Here is an 8,389-nt window from a genome sequence, read left to right on the forward strand (position 1 = left end):
CCTTGATATTCCACTTGAAATGTTATGTAGGGGTATGGTGGGGTGGAGAGAGGAAGAGGTAGGGGGATGGTGGGGTGCAGAGAGGAAGGGAGTGGTGGGTTGGAGAGATACGACGGGGTGGAGAGAGGAAGGGGGTGTAGAGAGACATAGGGGATGGTGGAGACAGAAAGGGAGTGTAGAGAGGTAGGGGATGGTGGGGTGGAGAGAGGAAAGGAATCGTGGGATGGAGAGAGATAATGGGGTGGAGAGCGGAAGGGGGTGTAGAGAGAGATAGGGGATGGGGTGGAGAGAGAAAGGGAGTGTAGAGAGGTAGGGGATGGTGGGGTGGAGAGAGGAAGGGAATCGTGGGATGGAGAGAGATGGTGGGGTGGAGAGCAGAAGGGGGTGGAGAGAGAGATAGGGGATGGTGGGGTGGAGAGAGAAAGGGAGTGTAGAGAGGTACGGGATGGTGGGGTGGAGAGAGGAAGGGAATCGTGGGATGGAGAGCGTTGGTGGGGTGGAGAGCGAAAGGGGGTGTAGAGAGAGATAGTGAGAGAGAAAGGGGGATTACCTTGAGTGATACAAGTGGAGGTGATGGAGATGGGGGGTGTGGGGATTACCTTGAGTGCAAGGAGAGAGAAAGGGGGATTACCTTGAGTGGTGCAGGTGGAGGTGATGGAGATGGGGGGTGTGGGGGATTTTGATGGAGAAGTGATGGTGGAGGGAGGGATGGACGGAAAAAGTGGAGGTGGTGGGGGGGAAGGGAGAAAGTGGGAGGTGGAGATTGAGGTGGTGGAGATAGAGGGGGGAGCTTGACGGAAAAAGTGGTGGTGGAGGGGATGGAGATGGTGAGTGGGAGGTGGAGGGGATGGATGATGAAAGTGATGCTAGAGGGGGAAGGTTTGACGAAAAAAGTGGTGGTGAAGGGGGAGATTGACGGAAAAAGTGGTAGTAGAGGGGAGAGAGAAGATGAAAGGAAAGTGGAGGAGACAGGGGAGGAGCTAGACAGAAAAAGAGGTGGTGGTGGTGATGGTGGAGATGGTGGATGGAAGGTGGAGGACAGAAAAGATGGAGGCTTGATGGAACTTGGAGATGGAGGAGAGATGGAAGTGTCTTGGAAAAGTGAGGGGCGGGGGTTGCTTTTATAGGATGTGGGGGGTTTAAGGGTTAAGTTTTTGTGATTAGTGTACTAATGTGCTTATGTAAGTCAACATTGTTTAGAATGTAAATCCCATTCTTTTGCAACAATTGGAAGCATTTTTTCACTCCTTTGCCTTGAGGGATGCGTCTTGAAAGGTTTTTCGAAGGAATTCTTTTTCACACATGCAAACACGTACTTCGCTTTTGCTTCAAGTGCTAACCTCCCAGTCAACTACACCAAAATGTTGTCATTGTCTCTCCCAAGTCTAGGTTTTGAGGGTGTTGGTCACCTACAGTTGTGTCGTTACTCATTGTAGCATAGGTGTTCACCAGTGTAGCATAGGTCTTGGGGTCGTATTCTAGTGAGAGGTGTAGGCTAAAGCATGGAAAGCAGACCTCATACACGCTTGAGTGAGAAAGAAGGCTTGATCACAAATGGTGGAGGGAGGCTCTCGCCTCCACGGAAGTTAGAAGGGGGTTGCATGGTTTAGAAGGGGGATAGGGTCGAGAGAGCTATCTAGAAGTTCTAGGGTTCAGAGAGGGTTACAGGGTTTAAGAGGAGTCCATGGCTGAGGAGTTGAGAGCTAGTCTCCTTTATGACTTTAAGGGATAACGGTTGAGGAGGAGAGACAAGGGAGGAGGGAGGAGGAAGAAGGACGAGGAAGGAAGGAGGGAGGAGGAGGAGGGAGGAGGAAGAAGGGAGGAGGAGGAAGGGAGGAGGAGGAGGAGGAGGAAGAAGAGGAGGGCGGAGGAGGAGGGGGAGGGGGAGGAGATGGGAGCAAGAGTACAAGGGTAGGGAGTGTGAGGGTAAGGGCATGCTAGAACACGATAGTGTAAGGAAGCATGGACACAATGGAGATCAATCACATGAACACAATAGTGAGCTTGAACACTAAACCCCAAAGAATGGGAGATTGTGGGAACCTCATGAGTCCCTACACAAAGTGGGGGACCCTCATGAGTCCATCCACAAAGTGGGGGGACCCTTTGAGTCCCTCCATAAAGTGGGGGGACCTCCAAAAGTGTATGCTTTTAGTATTTCTCTCTCTAGTTTTAGTATTTCTCTCTCTAGATCTTGATTTTGCAAGTATGATTGGATCTTTTTTAGAGAGGATTTTGGATATCATCATCCTTTCAGATTCATCATACCATCTTTCAAGCTCAAGCTATTACAAGCGGAGCTTTGCCACTACTCTATACACACAATGATCTCATCATCATTGCTCTAGAGTGCACTTCTGGCCTTGTTGCCACAGGGTTAACACTTGTAAAACACATACAAAGATTAGCAAGGATGACATCAACCTTATTCATTCTATCTTCATCCTTCTACTTGCCTCTTGTAGTCACCACCATTGACTCCAAGCTCTACCATCATAATTTTTCACAAACCTTAATCCCAAGGTTCAAACCTTAGGCCACATGGTAGATTGCCATGTGACATACCTGATCAATGGCCTATATAAGGTAAGGTTGGGAAAAAAACATGCCACGTGGATAAATCGCCACATTAGTACCTTATGCTTGCAGCATCAATAAGACATATGCCAGAACCACATCATCAATGGACATGTGCCCTGATAGTACATTGAACTATTAATGCTACAAGTCCGTGCATAACCCCACACATCTATGTGTATCAAATCCAGAGTACCTCTTGCTCAAGAAGTGCTTCTCCCCGAGTTGAATCTTGATTGTTTACCAAAGCAATATTTTCCTAGAAACTGAAGTTTAAGAATGCCAATCAACAAATTTTAATTTCTCAATTGCATCAAACTTTTGAAGTTGACATGACCATATCTTTTGTACCATGTTGCAGAAAGTGACATCGGATTGTGGTTGAACTCACATGGCATGAAAGTCTGGTACTGAAGCTAGGATTTTAAATAAGTGTCCTTCATTGGAGGCTTTTTCAAGTACCTAATATTCTATAGATTTTTCTTTGATTGTACATTCATCTCCGTCAAAGATGACTCTATAGACATGTTCCAAGAATGAATATATACATACCCCTTTAGGGTTAGGTTTATTTAGGGTTTCCAACCCTTGTGCCTTTTAGCACTCTTTGTGTTAGTGCTATGCACAGTATGAACACATGATGTTGAGATGAATCCTCAACATTCAAGGTCAAGCCATAGCAATTGGTGATGTCAAGAAGAAGAAGGTTTTAAATTTTTTTACCTATAACTATTGTAAGATCCCATTTCTTTTTTCAAAGATACTTCATGCAAAAATGCCACACTTGTCAAGGAATCAGTCATCTTGCAACTTGCAAGGGATTGCAAGAAACATTGAGAGATGGGCAATTTTGTAAGCGCATCACACGACAACCAAGATGGAATCCTCGAATTGTAAGAGGAGCATGATTAGAATCATTTAAACACGTGATCTTCTCATGCTGTGTAATCCTGTATGTATAGAAGATGAGTGCAATGCTTATCATGTTGTGTCACGTGTTGGCATTGAGAGGGGATGTTGGAATCTCTATGTGCTACAAGCAAGAGGATTCCATGGGTGTGAGTGTGGCTAAACATGTGAAGGATAAGCCACTGAGGAGTACGTGAGTGTATTAGGGGATAGGGACCCAATCCAAAGTTTTGTATAAGTATACACATGGTTGAGTTGTGTGGTGTGAAATAAAGTCCAAACTTTGGGGCTCGATATATTGGCTTTCTTGCTCTCTCTCCCATGTTTAGTTTTGTGAGCTCTCTCTTTCCTCTTAAGAATGTTTCACCTTTAAGTGTTCCGTCTCTCTTGAGCATCTTGATCCTAAAATTCTTCACATTTTGTGTTCCATCTGTGCACTGCTTAGACTTTAATTTGCTAATTAAAGTATGATTTTCAAATTTATAAGTCCCATGCTTTAATATAAATTTGTGCTATAGTCTCATGCTTTAATTTATATTAGTACTCTTTAATTTATAGGTCTTATGGTTTAATTCAAATATGAGTACTTTTTAGTTTGTAAGTTTGCTCTTAAATTTAAATACGAGTACTTTTTAATTTATAAGTCTCGCTTTGATTTAAATATGAGTACTTTTCAATCTACAACTCTCCCAACTTGACTAATATTTCAGTACATTTTAATTTATAAGACCGACACTTTAATTTAAATATGAGTACTAAAAATTCTTACCACGTTGTTATATGTTCTACCAATCTTGCATTTTCTTAATATTTTTTACTTTAATTCGTGAGGTTATATATTTAAGAAATTGAATAATATACATGACCAATCAATCTTGTTTTTATTTATATTAGCACCTTATTTAATGTTGTTTTTTATTGATCAAGTTGTATATTTATGAACTTCAATAATATACAGAGAATATACATGACTATTTTATGTTGTTTTAAAGCTATATTAACATCTTATTCATGTATATGAATGTCTTGTTGTTCAAGGCTGAAAATTTGGCAAATGGAGGAGCTAGATCCATCAATAGATGATCCTTAGGATGAGGTAGACCCATCAATGGATGATCCATAGTATACAAATATGGAGTTTGTAATTTAGGGACAAGATTTGCAAGCAGAGTTGAATCACACATAGGCACAATCAATTTTAGGAGAAAAAAGACTTTGCTAGGAAAGGAGAGTTTAGGAGGCTTTAATGTTAGTCCCATTGATGATGATACAATAATAGGGGACCCACTTAGACAAGTAGCTAAACTATGTCCATCATAGCTTATAAGAAATATATTGTTTCTTCGCTCATAGGAATAGGTCCTCTCAACCAAAGCTAGCAAACATGCCAGACAACTAGAAAATTCATGCTACTTTATCCAAGAAGTGTGCATCCATCATAGCTTGCATTATCATGTGAATTTGATGGACAAACACCATCTATTTGGAATAGGAAAGGGTGCACTAGTGAGGTGTAAGAGAGTCAACAAAGAGAATAGAGAAGTGGGGCCCATGGGTCCATGTGTGCTGACACCACAAGCACATAGTCACTTGGTCAAGCTAGAAGAGCTAGCCATTCCTTTAGTGAGACAAGCTATCACCATAGAGCAACTGCAAGCTTGAGTTACATCCCAACCTAAAGAGATTATAAGACTACATGCTCATGTGGAAATGCTAGAGGCTGATAACACACGATATAGAAACATATTTGGAGACATTACAAACGAGGCATGACTCATTCAATTTCACTCAATTCATTAATCTAGACACACAAGACATAGGACCAAGCTCACAAAGAACAAAAAGAGGGGGGCCCTAGTTCAATTGTTGCTTAAGAGTATTGGTCATGATGGACACATTTAAAACCTTATGAAACTTTCTTTGATGGACATGATGTATGTCTTATGTAATTTTGTGAACATGTGAATTTATTTTCCTGAAATTGTTTTCTTTTGCATGCCTTTGAGAGAATTTAGTCTTTCTAAAAGTAGTGTGTACATAACGTTAAAGATTTTTGCAAGAAAAGTATACATGGGATTACAAGAGCATAGCAATATCAAGTGCACAATGTCATTGCATTAGATTTTTGCATTTACAAGAGACAAAATGCTGATTAAATATCATAGTGCATATTCTCATTTTCATCTTTGAGTAATTACACAAGGCTTATATCTGCATATGTGTATTGTTGAACATTCTATGTTGCATTTAGTATGGGTATAAAATTACCAGTCTCCTCAACCTCAATTGCTTCACTGAGTAATTCAAGCTCGTCCTCCTATTCATTGAGTAAGTCAAACTATTCCTTCTCTTCAATGAAATTACCATTTGACATGAGTTCTGTATGGAACTGTTGATCTATATCTTTTCAGTGCACTAGATGTGCTTGCTGCCTTAGCTATAACATTAAATCCTTTTAAGCATCTTAGATAAACCAAATCAATTGCCCTAGACGGTTTCAATCTATTACACCTCTTTGAATAGATAAAATCATATGCACTCCAATTGCATTCTAATGATGCAGCCATAGAGAGCACACATATTGCAATAGTAGCAAAATGCTACAATTCTAATGCTTCTCCTCACCATATTGGACTAGTAGTGTTTTTAATATAATCAAGGCACCAAGGGTCTCCAAATGGGTCTTCATGGTCCGTGTACTATACTCATTGTTGGTAGGCAGTTTTACCCTTGCCTCTTGGTAGCAACTGATTACATACGTCTCAACAACTACTTATGACTTTAGTATTTTGTGATTAGGCATGCATTTGAAATTGTGGACGTAAGACAAATGCAGCTCCATGTAAATGAGTATTCACAAATTGCAAAACAAGTTGTTGCTCCCTTTCTAACAAAGCGCACTGATTTCCTTACTTGACGACTTGCTTTCAACATTTTCCAATAAATTTACCCATGGTAAATGCATCTTGATCAACCAACCATAGAACAAGCACAAATGGCTCCACTTCTTCTCTTATTCTTTCCACATTTCTCCGAAATGCACTAGACTACACAAAATGTGCAGATCTTTTACCAATAGTTTTATGCCGATTTTCCCATTGTGTATCAACTATCTCCACTAGTGCCTTGGCAAACTTCCAACAATCTACCAAGAACAAGATAAGATGTAGCAAATCTTGCTTGATAGAATTGGTGCAATTGCCTTGTCAAGTGTTCCCTTAACAAAACATGCAAATATTGGTGACTCTTGATACATTTCATAAGACAAATTTATCAAGCCAATTGCTTTCTTCTTTTCAAGCCTAATTTCTCATCGTCTATCAGTACCCATCTCCACTACTGGCCAATGAGCTTCCAACAACCTACAAATATTAAGAAAAGATGTAGCAAACCTTGTTTGACAAAATTGGTGTGATTGCTTTGTCAAGTGTATCCCGAAGCATGCATAGTTTGATCAATCTTGAAAAAATTCACAAGACAATTGGATTCCTACAACACGGTTTCAATAACAAGTAGAGTATGTGTGCCACAAGGTGCTTGTATCAATGAGGGATGAATCTCCATGATCAACTCACCTATTATTTTATAGTTTGTTGCATTATTTATTACAAAGGCAACTAACATACTCACATCCAACAACCTTGGCAATTGTTCTCTTTTATATTTTAATAACATAAGGTGAGTCTCTCTCTACAAAAGATAAGTATTCAATACTTCTCCAATCCTTTGTAAAAACATGGTTCCCTTGGGGTTATACACATTACATTTACCAAGGTTCTACTTTTCTTGCTATTCCACCCATCAAAAAGCAAGAGAACATCCATAAGTACGTACAAAATCCACGATTTTTCCCTTCAAGCATTCCCATGACCTTATCAAGATGAACCATTTGCACTTTGTTATAGTCTGGTAAGATAAACTTTGGTTTGGCACAAGACCTTAAAGCATGGCAAAAAGTTTCATCTCTCATAACATTAAAAAGGATGCCATTTTTACAAAGGCTTTGGTCCATCTTCATCTTCCATGGATGATTGGTCCACCCTTTATAATGCTCCTAAGATAATGCTTAGGGCGTATGGCATTCACAAAGTCTAACTCATCTTGTAGTGTTCCTTCATTTTTAGCACATCAATGTTTACACTTTACATTGATAGTGTGCATTGACTCAACATTATCATCCAGCTGAATGCAACCATCATCTATGACATCAATCCTTGATCCTCAATATGCAAGGATCTACCACCCTCATTACCTTTTGTAAATATGTAACCTCATAGATTGCCCTAATGGTTATGTATCCACAGTAAGCAATAGTTATCATTATCCACCAATGGCAAGGCCCATGATTCACTATAGATAGTACAAAGCTCAAATCTTGTATTTGACTTTGCGTGGTTTAGTTGTTTAAGCTTTCTTAGAGGTGCAATTTATAAGATCCAAGTTTTAATTACTATTTATGGCATTGGATGTAATGTGGCTAGAGGGTGGCATTGCAATCCCATAGGTACTCAATAGTATTATCAAAAAGTAAAGCAAGCAAGTGTATAATTTCTGTAGGAAGGATGTGCTTTTGCAATGTCACATGGTTACCGAGTTCATAGGTTGATCAACCCCATAAACTATGGATGTGCAACATTTAGGGCAAAGGATATGGTATACCATACTCAAGTTTCTTAGTCCACTAAAGGTTTATTGTCCCTTCTTGAAACATGGTTTCAAGAAGGTGAGTTAGTGACCCTTAGGACTCATGCCACAAGAACACTAAAACCAACCTGGCTCAAACAATAGGTGGATGCTAGCTTTCTACTCGCATGGGCTTTATGCATTATTAACTCACTTTCTTTAAACATGCTTTCAAGAAAGGACACCAACCCTCTAGTGGATTCAAGAACTTGACGTGTTA

Source organism: Dipteris shenzhenensis, chromosome 4, assembly GCF_047967505.1.
Source record: "Dipteris shenzhenensis isolate YYH24624 ecotype China chromosome 4, Dip_SZ_1.0, whole genome shotgun sequence".
In the NCBI taxonomy this organism is placed as follows: Eukaryota; Viridiplantae; Streptophyta; class Polypodiopsida; order Gleicheniales; family Dipteridaceae; genus Dipteris; species Dipteris shenzhenensis.